The sequence below is a fragment of the Rutilus rutilus genome (assembly GCF_951802725.1).
Source record: "Rutilus rutilus genome assembly, chromosome: 1".
Taxonomy (NCBI): domain Eukaryota; kingdom Metazoa; phylum Chordata; class Actinopteri; order Cypriniformes; family Leuciscidae; genus Rutilus; species Rutilus rutilus.
Genome location: NC_140209.1, coordinates 18094766 through 18119500, shown reverse-complemented (window position 1 = coordinate 18119500; position 24735 = coordinate 18094766). Strand labels below are relative to the sequence as shown.

Below are 24735 nucleotides of genomic sequence, written 5' to 3'. Positions count from 1 at the left end.
ACAAATGGTCTGCACGATCAAATTAGGCTTGTGATGTTTTCAGGAAACACAGCCCAAATAATCGTTTTTCTTGCCACAACACATATGCTCTATAAGCACAGAGTTGGAGCAACCAGAAAAATACTAATTTTACAAAGTAAAGGCTCAAGAGCCCAACTAAAGCAACCACTGACCACCATAATGGTGACATGAAACGAAACATTCCATAAAACATTACCATCTAAACTTCTGTTAAATCTAAATAAGACTGTGTGTAGATGTATGACAGAAATAAAGTCAAACTGGTAAAATAATAAGTGCAATAATGGTTCAAAGTCAGTAGTTCTTGTGTTTCTCTTTTCTGTTCTTGTTTCTCTTTCCTTCAATGATTCTGCATATTAACATCAGGTGTCACCACTAATGGCCAATCATCACTTAATTAATCACTTAATTATCTCATTAACTTCAACACTGCTTCAGTGTTAACTTAATTATCTCATTAACTTCACCACTGCTTCAGTGTTAACTTAATTAACTCATTAACTTCAACACTGCTTCAGTGTTAATTTTTAACACCCTGTAGTGTGGACACATATAAACACTGAGGAGTGTTAATTTAACACTGGGGATTTTGCTGTGTATTTGTACTCGTTGTGAATACGCAGGCCACAAGAAGTAATTACGTGTTTTTTTTTATTGTTTTTTTTTTATCACTTTTACTCAGGACATGCTAGCTGGCAACAAAGGATTCCATTCATTGTGCTAAGCTAAGCTAGCGCCGACCCTGTCAAACTAAAACAATGCATGCACTGAGACAAAAATGCATTTACCCACCTATCTAAATGTATGAAAGAAGGTGAATAAGCCCTATTTAAAAAAACGGTGGAGTGTTCCTTTAAATGAATATATGTTAAATGAGTAGATAGATAGACAGATGAATGTGAAGTACGACATTGATTTATGTGGAACTAATGTGATGCAATCATGTAAATCAGCACTCAATATATGTTTATTAATATATAAGTATTATACAGCTCAAACTGAAGAGCAGAATTGAAGTGCCAATCACTGTCTTTCCTAAATGTCAAACCAAACCGATACTTCCTAAATCTTGACCTTTTTTGTTAGATCACAGTTCAGTTCACTTCTTACTCCAATGCTTTCCAACACAAACACAGTGTCACACCAGAGACCTGCATGATCTCTTATTTTCTTGACATCAGTAACTTTAAACATCTCAGGAATCAGCACCTCTTCCTCCTCAGGAAACCTTGAATATTTTGCCACATAAGCACCTTCACAAGTTTTGATTTCAAAACAAGATGTATTTCCATATGCTTCTGTTTCTCTACAATCAAGAGAGGATGAAGAAAATAAGCCGAAACGAACCTCTGTGTTCAGAACACTCTCATCAAATGTAATATTTGTTCCTCGATAAGTTGACTTGCATCCATTTTGTGTTTCCTTCAGAATCTGTATTGCTTCTGTCAGCAAAAACTGAAGTGAATACCATGTGTATGTTCTGTGTTTGTATTTTTGTTTATCACTACCAACAGCATCATTAAAATCCTGATATAGATCAAAATCCGAGTTAGTGTAGACATGAATGGCGATTGAATGAATCTCCATCAAGTTATCTGCTGGAGGCGTAAAATTATGTACAGCAATTTGCCAGGACCTATTGAATTTAGGCGAGTTATTGAGTTCATGCTGTAGCAATTCTCCCTCAACCAGACATTTCATGGTCTTTTTGCAACCGACATAAAGATCATCAACAGAATCCAGTGCCATATCCAGTGGAAATATCTGTCCTTCATAATCAGCAGTTCTGTGATCCTGCAGTAACAGGAATCATAATGATCAATCATCAGTATTCATGTCTGTAATATTCATACTCAAACACAAGCTCACCTGTCCTAGAACAGCTGAAATGAGAAGAAGAGCTTCAATGATCAGCAGCATCTTGATTCAGTCGAATCCCTCAGATGATCCAGACCATCTGAAGCTCAGATACTGAAAAACAGCTAACAATCTAAGACATAAGGCAAGATAAACCCAACAAAACAACGAAAATGTTATGTTAACTTTTACTCTATCCTCCTACCCAGCCAGCACAGCCATGTGGGGCCCAAATGGGTTTGACCTGGGCTATCTAACTGGGACCCAGCCAGTTTTGTCCTCGGTTTCCATGTAGGCCCCACATGGGTTTGCCCAGATGAAATGAACACTGCTTAGTGTGCACACTACAGGCTGTTTAATGTAACACTGAATCAGTGTTGGAGGTAATGAGATAATTAAGTGATTGAATAATGATAGTGCATTATTGATGAACACCTGCTGTTAACAAGCATAATCACTGAAGGAAAGAGAAACACAAGAACTAGGCCTACTTCCAGCCACTGCCTTGGATGAAATCAACTGAAGATAAAATACATTACATTTCTCAAGATCGGATTAAACAACTCCACAAACAGCATTACCAGCTTCACTTATTAGTAACCAGACTGACTTTATTTCTGTCAGACGTCTTCAGAAATTCTTATTGAGAATTAACAGAGGTTTAGATGTTGATTACTTATTTGAAAGTAATAGTTTGATTTGATGTTACCATTGTGGTGATCAGTGTGTGCTTTAGTCGGGCTCTTGACTTTTTAACATTAGTTTTTCTCTGGCAGCTGTGTCTGTTTGTTGTGGTGAGAACAGCAAGAGAAAATGCAATCAGATGCTGTAAGCTTATTGATGATAAGAGTATAGGCATCGTCATGTAGTGGCTTAACTCACTGATATTTTGTGTAAGGTTCATACGGGTAGTATGTCATTCATTTTGTTTTATTGTTGTGATTCTACAACAAGAGATCCAGCACAGTTTAATCAGAACATCAAATGATTTTTAAAACCCCATTTACACATGTTGGACTACTGAAAGTTCTACTTGCACACAGACGTCAAGAATCAGCATATGAATCTCAACAATGGTGACATGCTTCATGCTGCAATGCATTCTGAGTAGGGCTGGGCGATATATCGCACAATATTGTTAGGCGCATCTCGTCAGTAAAGCCGGTTCCTTGATTAGTAGTAAATCGCCATTACCTGCTTTCAGATGGAGTGGTGTTAAATTAACACTCCTGGGGCTGGGAGTGTATATGAGTCCACACTCAAGAGTGTAAAGTGTTAAAATATGAGTGTTAAATTAACACTCAAGAGTGTTAAAGTTAATGAGATAATTAAGTGATTAATTTAGTGATGATGGAGCATTATTGAAGATACCTGATGTTAACAAGCAGAATCACTGAAGGAGAAAATCACAAATTGTAAGTTACCATTAAGGTGATGGGTGTTTGCTTTAGTTGGGCTCTTGACCATTATATGTTTACTTTAAAATTTACTGTTGTTTGTCTGCTGTTATTGATTTATAATAATTAAATGAACAAAGTAAAGTGTGATCTGATAGTGTTGATTATGTTTTGACATAATCATGCTGTGATCTGAAAAATGAAACTTATTGAGACAGTTTGGTTTAGCTTGTTAGCAGCAGTTTAGTGATTCTACAGCATATGATTATCAGTACTTTACTTATAATCCAATATATTTAAGAAACACTGTTCTGATCAAAAGACTTTCAAATAAATTAATTTTGGAAACACAGACATCAATAATCAGCCTGTGAATCACAACAATGATGACAATAATAAAGCATGTTGCAGTGGCTGCCACCAATCACAACTCATTAATGGCTCCCATCATGCATTGCGCTATGAATAAATTATGATCTGAATTGTCAATTTACTTTTCCTAATTGAATATTCTGCTCGTCACCATTGTTGAGATGCATAGACTGAATCTTGACATCTGTGTGTGCCGAAAAAATTTTTTTTTTTTTTTTTTTTTTTTAACAACTTCTAATAAACCCTTTATATTATATTAAAAATTCTGGGCATTTATGCAGATTCACAGTTATGCTTTAACCAACAACATAAATCGAAGTCAGAAAGAAGAATCTTAATGAGTGCAGAGATCAAGTTCAAATGATGATAGTCATAATATAACCAACACCATCAGATCACATTATTCTTTGCTCATCTGGCAGTTATAACTCAGATACAACAGCCAAACAAAATATAAAATAACCATATAAGGGTCAAGAGCCCAACTAAAGCAAACACCCATCACCACAATGGTAACTTACAATTTGTGATTTTCTCCTTCAGTGATTCTGCTTGTTAACATCAGGTGTCTTCAATAATGTTCAATCATCACTAAATTAATCACTTAATTATCTCATTAACTTCAACACTCTTGAGTGTGGACTCATACACTCCCAGGAGTGTTAATTTAACACGAGTTTTTGTTGTGTACAAAGAGCCGTAGTTAACTGACAAGCTGAGCCATATCGCATTAATTATCGCTGGCGATATAGTGCATCATACGAAACTTATCCATAGCTCCCAGAATTCATTGCACCATGAAGCATGTCACCATTGTTGAGATTCATATGCTGATTCTTGATGTCTGTGTGCGAGTAAATCTTACAGGAGCCCAAAATATGTAAATGGTGTGTTAAAAATCATTTGACGTTCTGATTAAATTCTATTATTCTCTTGCTGTAGAATCACAACAATAAAACAAAATGAATAACAAACTACCTGTATAAACCTCACACATAAACAATGAGCTAAGCCACTACATGATGATTATACTCTTATCATCAATCAGCTTACAGCATCTGATTATATTTTCTCTTGCTGTTCTCACCATAACAAACAGACACAGCTGCCTGAAAAAAACTAATGTTAAAAAGTCAAGAACCCGACTAAAGCACACACGGATCGCCACAATGGTAACATCAAATCAAACTATTACTTTCAAATAAGTAATCAACATCTAAACCTCTGTTAATTCTCAAGAAGAATTTCTGTAGACGTCTGACAGAAATAAAGTCAGTCTGGTTACTAATAAGTGAAGCTGGTAATGCTGTTTGTGGAGTTGTTTAATCCGATCTTGAGAAATGTAATGTATTTTATCTTCAGTTGATTTCATCCAAGGTTGTGGCTGGAAGTAGTTCTTGTGTTTCTCTTTCCTTCAGTGATTCTGCTTGTTAACAGCAGGTGTTCATCATTAATGCACAATCATTATTCAATCACTTAATTATCTCATTACCTCCAACACTGATTCAGTGTTACATTAAACAGCCTGTAGTGTGCACACTTATGCTGGGTACACACCAAAAGATAATCGGGCTGATTTTGGGCCGATTTCCCCCCTTCCGACAATCCTAGCTATGTCCCGATTATCTTGATGGTTCAACAGATTATCTTATCAGATTTTCCCTTGGTGTGAGGTGTGTTAAGAGTGTCCGAACCTGCTCGGAAGAACGTCGGAGCCGCCCCGATCGCAAATCGTAAATATTCAACATGTTTAATATTTACGATCAGAAATCCTGATGTGTGGGGGGAACCCCGAGGACAAACGCGCGCACGTTCTGGAGATTATCACGTGAAACGAAACAATATCCAATCAGAAAGTGAGATGATGGAAGACGGTCATTCTCACACACGCACACATGCAGGAAGCTGAGTGTTATAAGGGTTCAGTGAGGGATTAAATAGGCTAACTTTTTCTAAAGAGACAATAAATACAATAAAGAATAAATAAAGACAATAAAGAATGAATATATTTCTGTATAAAAGGTTATATATAATGGTGGGTACAATGTTTTTTTTGTTGTTTTTTTTTATGTGAATTTTCTGTGAAAATCATTCCAAACACTATCATCATAATTTCTTCATGCATATCATCCGCCATGCTTATTCTGAAGTCTCGCGAGGTTTTGCGAGATTTCCTGTGTTCACAGTCGAGACTCTGGTTGAAAATCTGTTTGTGTGTGGTGTGCCGTCTTTGTCACATCATGGCACACCACACACTATAGGAGCAAAACGGTTAAATCTAGGATTTTTTGTCCTCATGTTTGTGGTCTATCACATTTTGAAAATCTTATAAGATGTAAAAAATCTTTTGGTGTGTACCCAGCATAAGCAGTGTTCATTTCATCTGGGCAAACCCATGTGGGGCCTACATGGAAACCGAGGACAAAACTGGCTGGGTCCCAGTTAGATAGCCCAGGTCAAACCCATTTGGGCCCCACATGGCTGTGCTGGCTGGGTAATAATCTGGGATGTTGTCTTTCCATGAGGTTCTTCAGGAGCTCAGGGGCAATGATGAGAGGAGAGGATCAGAAAAGGCATCAAGCCAGACGACAACAGCAGTATTCAAACCAACAGATGAGGAAGTTCGCTTTTTCATATCACAAAAATAAACCAAAAAAAACAATGTGTGTGCGCAATGGTTCTGGGAAGAGGTCGAACATAACACACGTACTGCATCCCAATTTGCCTACTTATTCTACGCCCTAAAAGTATGTACTCTTTTTGTGAAGAAAAAGTAGATACTTTTGAGTGTCTTTCCTCCACATTTAATTTTATTTTATTTCCTACCGTATCAGAGAGAAAAGCAGAGGCACACTGATCTGCCAGTCATGGGTCTTTCACTATGTTTGCACAGTGATGCATTTAAAAGTTAATGGCCAAACGGATCTTTATAAAAGTTAACATTGTTGTTGCATATTAAATATAACATGGATAACATTAAATACATATTTTTATCAGATTAAATGTTGATTATTAGTCAGTCAAATCCCTTTATCTAAACCTCCCTACTTAACCATCTGTCATGCACACCCAGCATGTTTGTAGTTTTTTAACACTTTTTACTCGTGTTTGTAGTTCCTCCTCCAAAGCGCAATGGGTTGTGGGCAATATTAGCCTTTATAGTGTGCACTGCAGGGATCTACACTTAAAAAAAAAGAAAAAAAAAAAAGAAATCATTTGGATTACATTGTAAATGTTAAATTATGCTGTTCAAGGACAGTACTGGTATAATCAATAAAGTAAACCTATATAATAATTTAAAGGTCAAGAGCCCAACTAAAGCAGACACTGATCTCCATAATGATGACTTAAAGGATGATTTTTTCTCCTTCAGTGATTCTGCTTGTTCATCAGGTGTCTTCAATAATGCTCCATCATCACTCAATTAATCACTTAATTATCTCATTAACTTTAACACTGCTTCAGTGTTACTTATAACACTCTGAATGTGGATTATATGTTTATATAATATAGTGCAGTGTATTAACACTCAGCAGTGTTAATTTAACACTGGAGATTTTGCTGTGTATCCAGTGGAAATATGTGTCCATCATCATCATCATCATCATCATCATTATCAGCAGCAGCTCTGTGATCCGTAACAGGTAACAGGCAGTAACAGGAATCATAATGATCAGTCATCAGTATTCATGTCTGTATTCATACTCCAACACAAGCTCACCTGTCCTAGAACAGCTGAAATGAGAAGAAGAGCTTCAATGATCAGCAGCATTCAGTCCAAACCACTTAGATGATCCAGAGTCCAGACCATCTGCTGACATACTGATACAGATCCAATACTAGGGCTGTGGTCAAGACCACCTTTGTCGAGTCCAAGACAAGTCCAAGACCAGGACTAGTCGAGTCCAAGTCAAGACTGAGTCCAAAGAGATTCGAGTCCAAGACAAGACCGAGTCCAAAAAGGTTTGAGTCCGATCACGTTCACGGGAGATGGATGCCGGCGTATGACGTAGGACGTAGCGTAGGAAGCGTTGTGACGTAGAACGAAGTATAGCTAAATCAAATGCTACGTCCTACGTCATACGCCGGCATCTATCTCCCGTGAACGCACGTCGACCGTTGCCGGAAGCCAGTTATTTTCAACTATAAAGTTTTAAATATGTATATTTTTACGACAAAACTGCACGGATTACCCTCAGAAGGCCTTCGTTTATCCCCCTGGAGCCGGATGGATTACTTTTGTGAAGGATACATGCACATTTTTGGGACTTGAAGGAGGTGGACCCCATAACTTGACATTTTAACCACTGAAAGATCCAAGACATTTTCTAAAATAACTGAACATGTGTTCGTCTGAAAAATTTGACAACAAAAGATTGACATATGCATCTCGAACGGCTTGAGGGTGAGTAAATCATGGGTTTAATATCATTTTTGGCCGAACTATCCCTTTAAATCTGTGAAGATCTGTGAGGATTAAACAACTCCACAAACAGCATTACCAGCTTCACTTATTACTAACCAGACTGACTTTATTTCTGTCAGACGTCCACAGAAGTTTTATTGAGAATTAACAGAGGTTTAACTCTAATGTGTTTCATTTGAAGTCACCATAACAGTGATTAGTGTTTCCATTAGTTGTGCTCTTAACTCTTATTATATCTTTTGTCTTTTTGGGCCGCTGTGACAGTGTGTTTGCAGCGTCAAAGAAACCTAAAGTGAAACCTAAAGTCTTTGGAATCTAACAATTGTGTTCTTCCATTAATATTTTCACAACACAAACCCTGTGTTACTGCAGCATGAGATCCAACGATATTATAACAATCAGTTAGAAGACTTTAAAAAAAAAATGAGCACAAAAAGTCAGTTTAATATGACACACACAGACATCAACAATTAGCGTATGAATCTCAACAATGGTGACAATCAAAAGTACCTTGCTGCAATGCATGCTGGGTACCAGCATAGTATAAAACTCCCAGCATGCATTGCAACATGAAAAAATTATATTTGCTTTTATTTTTTGCTGTTGTTTTTTATGTGAATTGGTAGCTTTTCAGTGATGTTCTGAATTAATCTGTTTATCTAAATATGTGTGATTGTCACCATCAGGGGCGTCGGACTGGGGGGATAAAGGGTACCGAGTTCCCAGGGCCCGAGGCAGGGGGGGGCCCTTAGAAGTCAGTTTTCTATACATACATATACATGCACTAACATTTGTATAGCATTTATGTACAAATAAAAAAGTTCCTGTGCAAAACTAAACTTGTAGTTAGGCACTGGTTTGGTATAAAAAAGTCATTTTCATGCTGTGCAGGGCCCCACCACCCCTCTCGAATCAATGTAAATGGTACGACCCGCAGGTCAGGTGCTTCAGCTACAGACCCGCGGTGAATCAGTTGATGAGAGACAGGAGGAGCTGGAGTGAGCTGTGATAGGAATTAGGAAGACAGGGGAAGAGTCATGTCTTTCCTTAAGGAAGGAAAATAAGGGGCTCAAAAACGAAAAGAAAAGAAGATTAAAGAGAGAAAGGCAAATGAGGGCAAGCAGTTGCTCACTCAGTTTTTTAAAAAAAAAAAAAGGTGAGCTCCAAATGCATAATCGAGCATTGACATTGTTTTAACATAAATATCTACTCCAGGTAGAATAGCATACATTTATCTTCGTACTCTGTTTGAATAATATACCAATACTTTATGTTTATAGTATCACACATACAGGGATGCAAACAGCGCGCTTTTCGGCGCCTCGCGCTTTTTTCACGTCAGTTTGGGTGACAAAGTCATCTGAGGCCATTCCATAGCTTAATGTGAGGGACAGATGTCGTATTACATCATTAAAGTTTACGGAAACTCGTTTTCCCTCCTCTGCGGCTGTCAAACTCCATTCAGTAACAGCTAACTAACGATATTCAAACAGCGCGCGCGCCTCTGCCGGTTACAGCAGGATGCACGGTAAACTCTCTCCAATATGATATATTAACATTATAATGCTTGATCTGTAGAGAAAAGGCTGTGGATTTGCATAAAATTACTTTATTTTGTTGGAGTTTGTTGCTGTTTTTAAACGACTCGCTACCGTGTGCCTGTTAGATCACACACATCACAAGGACTATGAATCGGCATCAAACGCACAATAACTGGAATTTAAAACTGAAGAAACAAATGATCAATAAACTGTTGGACAGATATACACTAGGATTTGTGCGCTCGACATGTCTTCGCTTTGTGCCGTGAACTTTTAAATGCACACTTGCTGTGACTCCATGTCGCTTTGAGCACATCATTCTGCACCCGCGATGCGCATACACGCTCTGTTTTGAAGCGTTTCATATTATCATGGTTTTGCGCACTGAAAGATTATTAAAAGCCAATATTTTTTATACCTAGCCTGCTCAATGCATTTAAAATAAGCATAATTTAATTGTGTATTATTTCTGTGTAGTGTAGCGTAGGCTATATAAACACACTTCTAAATTCTTGACATTAATATATAAATATAAAATTGAGAAATGTATGATTGCCTGATTAAATTTTATAAGAGTACTAATAGCTATTTGTTTTTATTAACGTGTAGATTTGATAAAATTACTGTGCAGATTTTTTCAAGAATTACTTTTTGCTGCTGATTTATAGGCCTACACTCAATAAGTTTAATAAAAATACATAATAATACATTTATGTAATATTTAAAGGCGTTAACTGTAATCTTACACTGCAAAAATCAGATGTTTACATGAAAACACTGTATATTTCCCTCCATTGTCAAAATCTAACACCCGCAAAAACACAGATCGTTAGCGCCTATTTTACCGCATTGCTATGCAAATTAGCTCGCGCACGCTCTTACATTAAGTACAGAATTGTTCTCAGTTTAATGCACATCTTAATGATTGAAAATGACTTATTTTAAAAACGTAATTCAAAGACTGAATGTCTAGTTTGGCGGTTAGTGTACCCTGTGATTCAATAGTCTGCATTTATTTCTAAACAGACAAATAATCATCAATTAACTTGTACTTTTGACAATAAAACAAAAATATATTAATCAGAGTGTGGCTTATTTTGTTTACATTTTAAGTGTTTTTATGATAAAAATGCAATACGTATCTAAATGCATTGGTATCACTATGGTATTTAGTACGGGGGCCCAGCAAGATGGTTTGTACCCAGGGCCCAAAATTTGGTGCTACGCCCCTGGTCACCATTGTTGAGATTCATACGCTGATTGTTGATATCTGTGTGTGTCAGCATAAGTTTATTTTTTAATCTCATGTTTGTTAAAAGACTTAATCTGATTGTTATAATATTGATGGATCAGGCAGTGTTGGTTATGTTTTGACATAATCACAATTTGATCTCATGCTGCAGTAACACAGGGTTTGTGATGTGAAAATATTAGTGGAACAACACAACTGTTAGATTCAACAGACATCAGTGAATTAGACTGTTTCATGATGATTATAAACCCATCAACAGGTAACCATCATCACCTGATCTCATTTCACTTTAGTTTTCTTTGCTGCTGCAAATGTGTTTGACAAACACACTGCCACAACGGCCAAAAATGACAAAATATACAATAAAAGTTAAGAGCCCAACTAATTGAAACACTAATCACTGTTATGGTGACTTTAATAAAAACTTTAAAACTTAAACAAAATAAAGTCAGTCTGGTTAGTAATAAGTGAAGTTGGTAATGCTGTTTGTGGAGTTGTTTAATCCTCCTCTGCTGAGATCTTCACAGATGTAATGTCTTCTTTTATCTGCAGTTGATTTCATCTGAGGCTGTGTCTGAAGTCAGTTGTAGTTCCTAATGCCTTATTCTGAATGATCATATTTTAGATCCCTTACTCCGACCCCATACCTACACTTAACAACTTCATTACTACTATTAAAAAGCAGGAAATTAGGAGTTTCTTGAGGTAAACGTTGTAGTTAATAGTTAAACGTGAAACCTTAAAATAAAGTATGTCCCCTTTGGGTCCTCATTAACCCTACTACAGGTGTGAAAACTTAAATAAAAAAAATACAATTTACATTCAGTTATTACATTAGTTGACTGTTTTTTTTTTTAAATTAAAAAATTGTATCCATATTTAGAAAATTAAATACATAATTCTTACCTTCAGTTCCTTCACAGTCCAGTTATAATTATTAAGTTTAGTTAAATGTCTTTAAATCACCTGTTGTTGCATTTAAACAAATTAAGCTGACAGTTGTCTCTGAATAGTGTGAATTTTTTTCCTGCATTTTAATGTTTAGAAATTATACCAGTGACTTGTACTTAAGCTCTTAACAGTAATATTAATATTGTTTTAAAATCACATTTTACCTTATTTCTATGTGTCCCTGGTATGTTAATAGAATAAGTCTTCTGATTATTTTCAACTGAATCTATAGCTCATTTCGACAGTGATATTTATATATATTAAAAAAAAAAACTGTCTCTTTGCCCTCATGGACCCAGGGCAGGTTGGTTAATATTTTAGATTGACGTCACCACCAGCAAACCATTGTGGGATAGTGTCTTTAATGTTTGGTTATGATTTATTGTAAAAAAAAAAAAAAAAAAAAAAAAGGCAGACTACATGTTAAATTTGAAGTAGGGACCCACCAACCAGATTTGTAATCAACCATAGCACTATAACTCAAACATATAATCCTCACAACACATATGCACCATTTTTTATTTTTACAGTTAATATGAATATACCCACACTGTTAACCCTTGCTGTAAAAAAAGGCCAAATTCTGACAATATCATACCATTTTCCATTAAATTCACTCTGTCAAGTGGACCATATTAGTGAACTAATGTAGGGAATAGTGAATGAGGGTATAGGGTGTGACTGTTTTCCCAATCACACCCTATACCCTCATTCACTATTCCCTACATTAGTTCACTAATATGGTCCACTTGACAGAGTGAATGAAAAGAAGAGAGTGAATTGAGAAACTGATGAACACCTGATAAGCAGAATCACTGAAGGACAGAGAAACAAGAACAGAAAAAAGAGACACACAAGAACTACAACTGACTTCCAGCAACACTGAGTGTGAAACCAGTTTACAAACCAGTTTACGATTATTTCTTTCATACATGTGCAAAAGTTCTTGATGAGAATTAACAGATATTTAGTTGTTGATATTTTATTGAAAATAATAAAGTTTGTAGTCACCATGATGGAGATCAGTATTTGCTTTAGTTGGTCTCTTGACCCTTGACTTTATAGCATTAGTTTCTCTCTGGCTGCTGTAACTGTGAGTTTATAAAACACATTAGTTATAGCAAAAAAAAAAAAAGCCAAGAGGAAGATGATTAAGTGATTTTGGCTGTTGTGATGATGCCATAACCCTACTGGACATGTTTGATTCTCTGATCTCATCCTGTATATAAGCTTCGAATTTATGGGTATTTAATATTTATCATATATCTGTTAATGTACTACATGAAATACAGCAATATTTCTTTAACCAATTATTCTGAAGGATACTGAAATCATGTAGCACATTAAAACATTTTGAACTCTTGCTGGACTCAGACACACACAGACATCAACAATCAGCACATGAATCTCAACAATGGTGACAATCAAAAGTACCTTGCTGCAATGCATGCTGGGTTTCAGGATAGTATAAAACTCCCAGCATGCACTGCTGCATGAAAAAAAATAAAAAAATATATATATATATATACCACCATTGTTGAGATTCACGTTCTAATTTTTTATATCTCTGTGTTTCTACAATACAGTGTAGCTCTGTTTCTTTGGTTGTGCATGATGTGTTAAAAAAAAATCATCATTGTAATTCATTGTTGTAGTTTCACAGTGGTGGGAATGTAACACCTTTAATACAGGATTAAACTCTGAATGAGGTTAGTGATTGAACAGGTTGTATAATGATTTTTGCATCATAATCAATATAACTGCAATCATTCACTAACCATATGTGTATACACAAGTGTGCTCTGCAATAACACAGTTCAAGCAGCTAGAGAGAAACAAATGGTAAAAAGTCAAGAGTCCAGAACCCAACTAAAGCAAACACTGATCTCTACAATGGTAACTTCAAACCAAACATTTGTTTTATCTCAATAACAACTTGTGTAGATGTATGACAGAAATAAAGTCATACTGGTTAATAATACTGTAAGTGTAATAATGTGTAATGGCTGGAAGTCAGTCGTAGTTATTGTGTTTCTCTATTTTGTGTTATTGTGTTTCTCTTTCCTTCAGTGATTCTGCTTGTTAACAGCAGGTGTTCATCACTAATGCTCAACAATCACTTACATATTCACTTAATTATCTCACTGCAACACTGTCAATGTTACTTGTTACTCTTTGTAGTGTGGACGTTCCTGTGGGGTTTAAAGGGTTAACAGTGTACGATACAAAAGACACACCCACAAAATGTATTTTAACAGTAATAAACTGTAAGTTATAGTTTACTGTAAGATTTCATTTTTTGGGGCACCGTTGTGCTGAAGAGTAGAGTCTGTGCTTCAGTCCAGGAGAAGATCTAGAAACATTGATGATAGGGATGCTAATATTGACCGTTTAACCGAAAGTAAAAATTTTGACCGATTAATAAACGTTTAAACGTAAATAAGCGAAAAGAAGCACTGTGTGGGATCATTTTAACAGAAAGGGCGACGAAGTTACCTGTAAATTATGCGGCGCCATATTAAAATACAGCAGTAGCACAAGTACGATGCAGTACCATTTACGAAGCAAACACCCACAAGCATCGAGTGATGAAGGGCAACAAACTTTGCCCTCCATGTTATCAGGGAGAAGATGCGATGCACGGCGATCTGAGGAGATAACGCAGAGAATCTGTTCAATGGTAGTAAAAGACACTTTGCCCATAAGTGTCGTCTGTGGTGAAGGTTTTCAAGAGCTACTGGGCTATATTGAGCCCAATTACGAAATCCCATCAAGATGCACTATTACCCGTAGAATTGAGGCCCGTTTTGAGGAGCGAAAAAAATCGCTTAAATCACAACTCGAAAGCACAAAGTTTGTGGCCCTTACGACTGACTGCTGGACGGCACTCACAACGGAGAGCTATATAACAATAACGTGCCACTACATCGACGAGGACTGGCAAGTTAATACAGCTGTTCTTCTAACACAGAGTATGCCAAGCAGACACACAGCTGAGAACCTCGCAGCTAAACTAATTGATGCGGTGGAGACATGGGGACTTGATGGGAAAGTGTCTGCATGTGTTCATGACAATGCACGCAACATCGTAGCTGCAAACTCTCCAGAACGGGTGAACTGGGACTCGGTTCCCTGTTTTGCTCATACACTACAGCTCGCTGTAAATGATGGATTTAATGTGTTTTTGCATCGGGTCATCGTTGCAGCTGGGCGCCTGGTTAGGCATTTTAACCACAGCACCCCTGCATGCAAGGCACTGGAAGATAAACAATCACAAATGAAACTTCCGAAACACCAGCTCATTCAGTCTTGTAAAACAAGATGGAACTCGGTGTGTGACATGTTCGGAAGACTTCTCGAACAAAGGTGGGCTGTTACAGCTGTTCTGTCTGACCGAACAGTTACAAGGCTGCAAGATGCCAGAACCCTGGAGATACGAGACGAACACTGGCAAATAATGGAGGAGATTGCGCCCGTGTTGGAAACTTTAAAATGTGCAACCACCATAATGTCATCAGAAAAGAACGTTTCAATTTCCAACATTTACCCCATCACCTTTAGCCTGCTGAATACACACCTGATTAGAGCCGAGGATGACGGCCACAGAGTGACGGAGTTCAAGGCAAAGGCTTAAGTGGCCGCATGGAGGTAGTTATTATTATTAGCCTATTATTTATTATTATTATTATTATTATTATTTATTATTGTCGTTGTTTTGCATTAATAAGGAGGTTATATGTTCGTCACAGGTTGACAAGGATGATCTGGTGGCCAAACCTGCGCTGATCGCCTCTGTCCTGGACCCTCGCCATAAACATCTCCCTTTTTTTGCACAAACGGAGAAAGAAGCCGCAAAAGCTAAACTTATTGAAATGTGTGCTGCTTTGGAAATGGCCAATGCGGAAGGAGATGAGAAAGCGGTGTCTGCTACACAGCAAAAAGTCCAGTGTTAAATTAACTCTCCTGGGAGTTTATATGGCTCCAGAGTCAGTGTTAAAATATGAGTGTTAAATTAACACTCAAGAGTGTTAAAGTTAATGAGCTCATTAAGTAATTAATTAAGTGATGATTGAGCATTATTGAAGACACCTGATGTTAGCGAGCAGAATCACTGAAGGAGAAAATCCATTTTTTTAAGACACCGTTATGGTGATCAGTGTTTGCTTTAGTTGGGCTCTAGACCCTTAAACTATTAACGTTAGATTATCTTTGGCTGTTGTATCTGAGTTATAACTGCCAGATGAACAAAGAGAAAGTTGATCAGGTTTTGTTGGTTATGTCTTGACATAATCATAATTTCACCTGAATCACTGATATCATTTAGAGTCTAATCTCTGACTTAAATGTATATTGTTGATTACAGCATCACTGTGATTCTACAGCATAAGAACTTTTTTTCTAACTAGTCTAAAGGATTTCTTAAAAATTGTTCTGATAAAACAAAATGTTTCTTTTAGGCACACACAGACATCAAGAATCAGTGTATGAATCTCAACTATGGTGACAAACAGAATATTCAATTAGGAAAAGGAAATTAGTAAGACAATTCAGATCATAATTTATTCATACCGCAATGCATGATGGGAGCCATGAATGAGTTTTGATTGGTGGCACCCAGAATGCACTGCAACTGCTTTATTATTGTCACCATTGTTGAGATTCACAGGCTGATTATTGATGTCTGTGTGTCTAAATAAAGTAATTTTCTAAGTATTTTTATCAGAACAATTTTTAAGAAATATTTTGGATTATATTGATAATGATAAAAAATCATTTGCTGTAGAATCACAGGCTGCTGTAATCAACAAGGTAAATCTGACTCTCTAAATGAGAGTTGATGTTCAGGTCAAATTATGATTATCAAATCATAACCAACACCACCTGATCACCTTTTCTCTTTGTTCAACTGAGAGTTATAACTCAGATACAACAGCCAAACAAAATCTAAAGTTAATGATTTAAGGGTTAAGAGCCCAACTAAAACAAACACTGATCACCATAACGGTGTCTTAAAAAATTAGATTTTCTCCTTTGGTGATTCTGCTTGTTAACATCAGGTGTCTTCAATATTAGTCAATTATCACTCAATGAATCACTTAATGAGCTCATTACCTTTAACACTCTTGAGTGTTAATTTAACACTGATATTTTAACACTGACTCTGGAGCCATATAAACTCCCAGGAGAGTTAATTTAACACTGGACTTTTTGCTGTGTACCCAAGCTGGAGATGAAGACCGCAGCCAAAGCAACGCCATGATGATGCTCCTGGGAGGTGACTACAGCACCCCTCGTCAAGCCACTGATTATCCAGAAGCAGAGGGTGACATCTACATGAGAGACGATCCTCCTTCTCTGGATATTAATCCTCTTGACTGGTGGAAAGCAAATGAAAGGCGCTTCCCGAAGCTGGCCACTCTAGCGAGACGTTACCTGTGTATTCCCGGGACATCTGTCCCATCGGAGAGGGTGTTTTCTGCCGCGGGTCTAACTGTCAACAGGCTGCGCTCCAGACTGACCCCACATCACGTTGATATGTTGCTTTTTTTAAATAAAAATTAGACAAGGTGTTGAGGTAGGGATGCTATTTTTATTTAACGAAAAATCTTAGTCTAACGGAAAAAAATTGCCGGTTTTTGAAAGCTTCGTTCAAACGGATTCAGTGTTTTCTTTTTGTCATCTTAATTTGTTAATTATTTCATTTAAAAAAATATATTTAGTGTAGGCCTATTTTGTTTTTTATTTGTATTATTTTATTCTAATTTTCTCTCACTGTCAGAAATGCTGCAGGTGCGTGGAAATTTAAAATGAATCCAGGTTCTGTTGTTGATCTGTTCTGTATGCTGCTGTTTGCACTTTGCACGTTAAAATAAACCCTTTGATAAAAAAAAATAATTGTTTGTATTTTTTAAAAGGGTCACAGATACGCGTCAATTTTATTTGTATTTAATGCCAATTCAATATTATAATCTTATCAGTTAACGGTTAACAATCGATTAACGAGCGGCGGTTGTCGGTCGGGAAAATTAATCGAAATGAGCATCCCTAATTGATGATATGTTGTGTGTTGCTTTATTTAACAGGTGGTGTCTGCGTTGCTGGTCCAGTGGAAATCTTTTTATGTTCAATAGTTTTTTAGTGGTCTCAAATGAAATAAGTTCACAGTAATACTTTGCTCACATTATTTGTGCATTATAAATTTTAGATAATACATTTAAATGACAGTTGGTCAATTTAAGACAGTCAGTTACTTACTGCAAGTGAAATTAGTTAACTCAAGTTTTTTTTTTTTTTTTTTTTAATGATATTTTTATAGTAATAATGTAGATTACAGTGTTATCAGTGTTTTACTGTAAAAAAGCCTGGTAAGGTCTAACAGTGTAGTGTTGACTGTCAAAACAGAGGTATTTAAAAACTTTGACGTACGTTTTGTCATGTGACGTATATTGCATCAATAGAGATATTATGTTGAAATAACGAGTTATGTCGAAATAACGAGATATTATGTCGAAAGAAGGACTTAATATTTCGAAAGAAGGACTTAATATCTCGAAATAACAAAATATGGTATTTTTATTTTATTTTTTTTACCTTGCGGTTCTGGGTGTAGAAATGAACAACAACTATGTAAGACAAGGTAATTTATTGGAAACTACGTCTTAATTTCAAGATAGTAATAAATAAACATGGGCTGTTACCAACATAACCCTAGGATAACTACAAACCTAACTTGAATTGATGGGTAATACTGGAGGTGTTTCTAAAAATAGTCTGCCTACATTCTGAGGAAGAACACAATTAAATCTGAGTTATTACCAACCTAAACAGGTAACAAGTACACAGTACTTTGTTGAGTTGATATTTAACAGTGGTGTTTTTTTCCCTGGTAGTTTCTCTGTAATTGCATACACAGCAAAAACTCCAGTGTTAAATTAACACTCCTGGGAGTGTATATGAGTCCACACTCAAGAGTGTAAAGTGTTAAAATATGAGTGTTAAATTAACACTCAAGAGTGTTAAAGTTAATGAGCTAATTAAGTGATTAATTTAGTAATGATTGATCATTATTGAAGACACCTGATGTTAACAAGCAGAATCACTGAAGGAGAAAATCACAAATTGTAAGCCACCGTTATGGTGATGGGTGTTTGCTTTAGTCGGGCTCTTGACCCTTATATGTTTACTTTAGATTTTGTTTGGCTGTTGTATCTTATAACTGCCCGATGAACAAAGAGAAAAAGTGATCTGATGGTGTTGGTTATGTAACGACTATGGCTCGATGGGTAAAAATGGACTTTTAATTTATATACTAATTAAAAGTGAAAACACTTTCTAAGTCCCACAGACTGGGCAGACTCTGTAACTGAATCCCTTTTACGACCCACTTCCCCCTTTCCACAGTGTGAGCTTCAAAGACATTATTGACATTCCGATCTCAAGAGAAAACCCACTCTGAATCACACACACACACCAAACCGCTCTGAAACTCCTAAAATACAAGTTACACACACACGCATGAATCATTATCAAAATGTTTTTATGTAGTTTTCTTGTCTATGGGATGTGATGGGATAAATTGAGATTTATGCACCTCTGCAGATGTAATGGACACGTGTGTTGATACATTTGAGATGTATCTGTTTCATTAACTGATATTAATGTCGGGTGTGATATCTTACGGATCGTACTGAGCTTCTTTATACAGAGATAGAAACTATATTCCGCACAAAATGTTTATTCCTAGACATAAGGTGGTATTAAAGTTTTAATGCATTTTTCTGTGTACGATCAGAAGAGGCGTTCCTTCACAAACAATGAAACGCTCCCGCCTCAGAACCGAAAGATTTCATTGGGTCCCGTCATCAAACGGGGCGTTACCCCGCGCTGCTTTAAAAACCACAACACAAGCAGACGCTCGCTCTCTCTGCGCTCATACTCTCTCACCCTCGGGACTCCGAACTCTGAACTCTGCACTCTCACCCCTCCCTGCACCAAGGGCAGCGGAGCGAGAGAAGGCACAGGGCCTTCATCCAAACCAACCGCGGATGTAGAAATCCAGTCTCGTCCTGTAACCAAGTTTTCTCGCCCTTCCCGCACCGGGAAGAGACTTCCGTACCTCTCGGTAATGTTACGATCAGTAAGTTTTAAGACCTTCACGCGAAACGCAAGCCTACAAATCGATGAGACACGGTCCAGCCAAGATACGCACGTGGTCCCGAAGCCCAGCTTCACACAGACAAAGGAACAGAATCGCAAGTAACGTATCAAATGATCTCTCTCGAAGCGGCTTTCACAGTTGTCTCTTAAAAGGTTCTGTTTGTGAATTACCATACTTTCTCCCTCACTTTCTTCCTATTTTCATTCTGATCAAGTCATGTTTATGTTTGTTTGTTTAAACGTTCGTGTGTCTTGTGTAATTTTACGTACGTAGATTAGCCTATATTACTTCCTATATACATATAATCCTTTGTGTGTCATTTTTGATTAAATAAATCTTTTATACTTTGACTGACTCTGTGTTACAATCCCACCAATGTAATTGTCAATGAAATTGCGATAAGATCTGGCTACTAGCTCTTTATTTTGATTCATAAACCCAGCAATTTGCATCCACGGCCAGGAGAGAATTTGTCTGAGGTTTGATAATATAAATATTCCTTCTTAACGGGTATAATCAAAGTATTCGCTGGTCGAATGACTGATGAGAGACCAGTTACAGAACGAAATATTTTTGATAATTAGCAGGTAATGTAATCGCATATGTGAAATTTATGAATTATGACTATGAGTTATGATTTTAATATTTCCCCAAATTTGAATATTGCTCGAGCTAATATTTCATATATGACCTAATTACGATTGTTACCTATAAACGCTACATTTTGGTGGAGAAACGCGACGCATTTCAAACTTTACTTGGTGGAAAATTCAGTTTCAGTCATAAGTTTATTGATTTGTTGATTAAAAATTGTGCATGCATGTTTTTGAACTGTGAGAGAAGTCGTAAAGCGAACTCACCCAGCTGAAGGCAGGCACAAAGCCAGCTCAGCTCTGCTAAAACTGCAGTTCATGACATTACATCTGTCTCTGTAAAGACGAAGCAAAACTCTTTGCAGTTGATACATGTAACATGATTTAAACCGACTAAATGAAGACGAAGGATCTCTTTTAGGACGAAGACGTAAATCTGATAGTTTTTCAGTCGTAATAGGCCTTATGATATACAATACGTTAACGATAAACTCCTGGTCAGAGATTGGCCTCGCGATCCAATTTCGTAAACCTACGCAAAAATCATAAAAGTGCTATTTTGATTAATGCTTATGGGAGATGAGCAGATGATAAGTCCTGCTCACAGCTGTTTTGATGCCTGTTGTGCTCACAGCTTAAGTAAATAGATGTTCAATGCCTGTTTGCTCACAGTTTCTAGTGATTAAAACAAGAAGTTTTAATACCTGTTTCTATTGTAAACCATATGTAATGTGTAATTGGAGACCAGTGTTATGAATTAAGAAAACAGATGATAATCCCTGTTCTTCTTCTTTAAACCGTCTCATGTGTATAATATATAATGTGTAATTGGAGACTAGTTTTATGAAATAAGAAAACAGATGATAATCCCTGTTCTTCTTCTTCTTTAAACCGTCTCATGTGTATAATATATAATGTGTAATTGGAGACTAGTTTTATGAAATAAGAAAACAGATGATAATCCCTGTTCTCCTTCTTTAAACCGTCACATGTGTATAATGTATAATGTGTAATTCCTGTTAGTCACATGTTGTGAAACTCGCGTCAGTTTTCCGCATGCAACAGAAGCGCAAAACACCACGTGATTCCAAAAAAAAAAATCTGCTGAATTACGCCACTGACCGACACTAGAGGGCAGCCTCTAAGGTGTGGCAGTGCTCAAATTACGCGCCCCCCACCGACGTCATCCTGCGTGTGCGTCGCCTCCCACTGACGTCAGCCTGCGCGAGCGCAACTACGCCATCTCGTGGCGTTCTAAGATAATACCTGCTTTCAATTTCTTTTTCTCTCTGCATTCATTTTCTCTCTCAAATACTTAACTGCATTCAAAGCTTAGCTTATGCTGATATTATTTGGAGTTAGACAATTCTCTTTGCTATTTTTGACTGTCACACTTTAAGTTAAGTTCGAAAAAAAAAAGAAAACTTTTCGAATTAAAAACTTAGATTTGATTCACTCAGTTCATTGATAAGTCCACCCAGGAAGAAGCACGCCACCGTGTGGCCATCGTGGGTCGACTCATCAATATCTGTTTCACCCCCAAGTCTCATTGAAGTGTCTCAACATTGCTACCCTTCTCGTTTGATTATTTTATAATCAATACTAATAACTTCAGTGTTATTGTAAGGATTATGGGAAGTCATTCTGAATTTCAGTTTTGATTATTTTTAGTATTGATACTCCCCTGTTATCATTCTAATTTTCTTTCCTTCCTTATTATAATTATTTTGGACCTCTCCTTGCATGCTTGTTTGAATTTTAATTCAAACAAGTTTGCATTTTAATTCAAATTGTGTCTACTCAACCAGGTGGACCACTCAGAGGAAACACGCCCCTCACCTTTGTGGTCCAAACCCACGTCAGAGGCCTAGTCCTTTCCTGCATCACAAGCCTGCGTTGTTATTCAAAATTTTATCTCACAGATAATCTTTGCTTCTTTCTCCAATCTCCAAAAGGGGGAGGGTTTATTCTGATAAGTACCACCAGTTATCATAATTCCCTCTCGTTTTTTTTCATAAGTTTAGTAAAACCCATCCACTTATTATAAACCACAGAATACTAGATATTCCCCTGGTCATATTTTAGGTGTTTGGCCTACTTTTCTCTCTTAGACACCTCCTCTTCCGAGATCCTGTCCCGATAACTCACGCCTGCTGGACCTATCAGGAACTCTAGCAGTGTTTAAGAGGCTTAGGCCTCTATTTTAAATAACGCTCCCCGTGTTATTGTTTACAACATTTCATTTGCAGATCAATTCACTTCCTTGTGTTGTGTTTACCTTTTTCTCTGCTCTCACCTTTATCTCTCTCTTTTCTGTGTGATTTGTTCCCTCATTTCACTTAGAGACAGAACCTTATAGAGAGACCCCCAGGAAAGCTGAATAATAGAGTGACGATCAAAGTTGGCATCGCCAGGCGACCACCAGGCTACCGCCTGCCAAAATTTCTATTGTGGGTCTAAAACGTACCCACGCAATTGGCTCCGCTAACTGTCAGCATCAGTTAGCCCAAATTCTCATAACGGCAGCGGCCCGTATGAGTCTAGCGCATTAACCTAAAAACAAACTTGCATTTTGTTTTCTTTTGTGTGTGCTGTGCTCTCTCGCCAACAGTAAGCGGAGATGTCGAGCTCACCCTGTCCTGCAGTCCGCTAAGACGATCTTGAGCCAAGAGCAACGGGACACAGACCTGGACCAGTTCGAGTCCCATGATCCAGCCCAGACATACAGCCACGAGCAGCTGTCCAAAATCTTCGGAAACCTCGCACTCAAACTCGTCGCCAGGGCCCGGGACAGCGAAAGGAGCAACGCCGACCTGCAGCAAAAGACAGCCACACTACGGCTTCAAGCCACAGTGGCCCGGAAGGACCGGGACCACACCCAAAGTCGTCTAGACCAGCTACTCTCCCTGCAAGAGGACGAGACCAACGCAACACTGCGTCAGGAAGTTGAAAGACTTCAAAATGCCCTAGACGACCTCCGTCTACACACAGACGGCAGCCAGCAGTCGGAGGACAACACCAGGAAGGAACGCGACGAAAGACTCCGACTGGCTGAAGCTCTCATAGAGAGAGCACATATTGAACTCAGAGACAAAGACTCTGAAATCAAGGCCCGTAAAACCCATTTACGAATGGCCTGAGCTGAACTCCATCAGCTTTCTCAGCTAAGTCATGATCTCAGGTACGAACTTGACATTGCTCACAAAGAACTTGCACATTTTGACAGACTTAAAGGTGACCGGGAAGGGGAAACACACCTCACACTGTTATCCCCTTCCAGCGAGTCTGTGCCTTTCAGCCACACACACAAAGCTGAAAAGGCGGGCGCAAGCCCACTGCACTGTCAACACATCACAAGCTGAAGTGAGTAGAGCTGTAATGGGTCAGAATCCCCCCAGACGGATTGGGCCCCCAACAAACAGCTCTCTCACCCCACAAGCTTTGACAAGATGGCCAGAAACATCCCTATGTTTGCTGAAGACCACAATGTACACGTACCTTTCAGACATTGACTTTCATTTACACACTGTCCCCAACGCGACCGCTTGGGACGCACTGTACCTGCTGAGAATCAGACCCAGGGTTTTTCCAAGCCCTTGACATCCAGCAGAACCGACATGGAAGAAAATGTCGCCTTCAGAACAGTATTCCTACGGAACCTACACCCCACAATGAAGACAGCGCAGCCACTTCTGATACAACTGACATCCTGAGTGTGCTGAAAGAGCTCCTTCACAGGACGGGCGAATAGAACAGGCCTGACATTTTATGCCTCAGCATAAAGCCTGAAACAAGCACCCAGAACATTGCTTTCCATCCACAGGCTACAATGCTAACTGTCACCTCACAAAGTGACAGCACTTCACAAAGTGACAGCACCGACATCAGCCTGAGCCACCCTTCGATCACCTCACCAGCTCAAACGCCAACGTTTATAAGGAAACTGATCGAAAAGGGGGTGGTTCGAACACTTTACATGGTCACACAACGACCATCCTAACACCTTCAAGATTGCAGTGATTACACAGCACAAACGAACCTTGACAATTACACTGCACACCTCAGAGCCACTAACGCTGCCTCCGCTGTGTACAAACAAGGTCATGCGGGCCTCTGAAGAACAAACTTGTCCTATGCCACCGCTTACCCCACCTGCCACCCTCACAC

At 37.9% G+C, this 24735-nt stretch overlaps 1 long non-coding RNA gene across 1 annotated transcript; it reads right to left on the bottom strand.

Annotated features, from left to right (window-relative positions):
• Positions 1-1224: 1224 nt before the first annotated feature.
• Positions 1225-12370, bottom strand: LOC311276651. Its single transcript, XR_014625111.1, has 3 exons — positions 11982-12370; positions 1891-1992; positions 1225-1815 (listed from the first exon to the last, which is right to left on the bottom strand). It is a non-coding gene; the product is annotated as an uncharacterized lncRNA (long non-coding RNA).
• Between the last annotated feature and the right edge of the window lie 12365 nt (positions 12371-24735).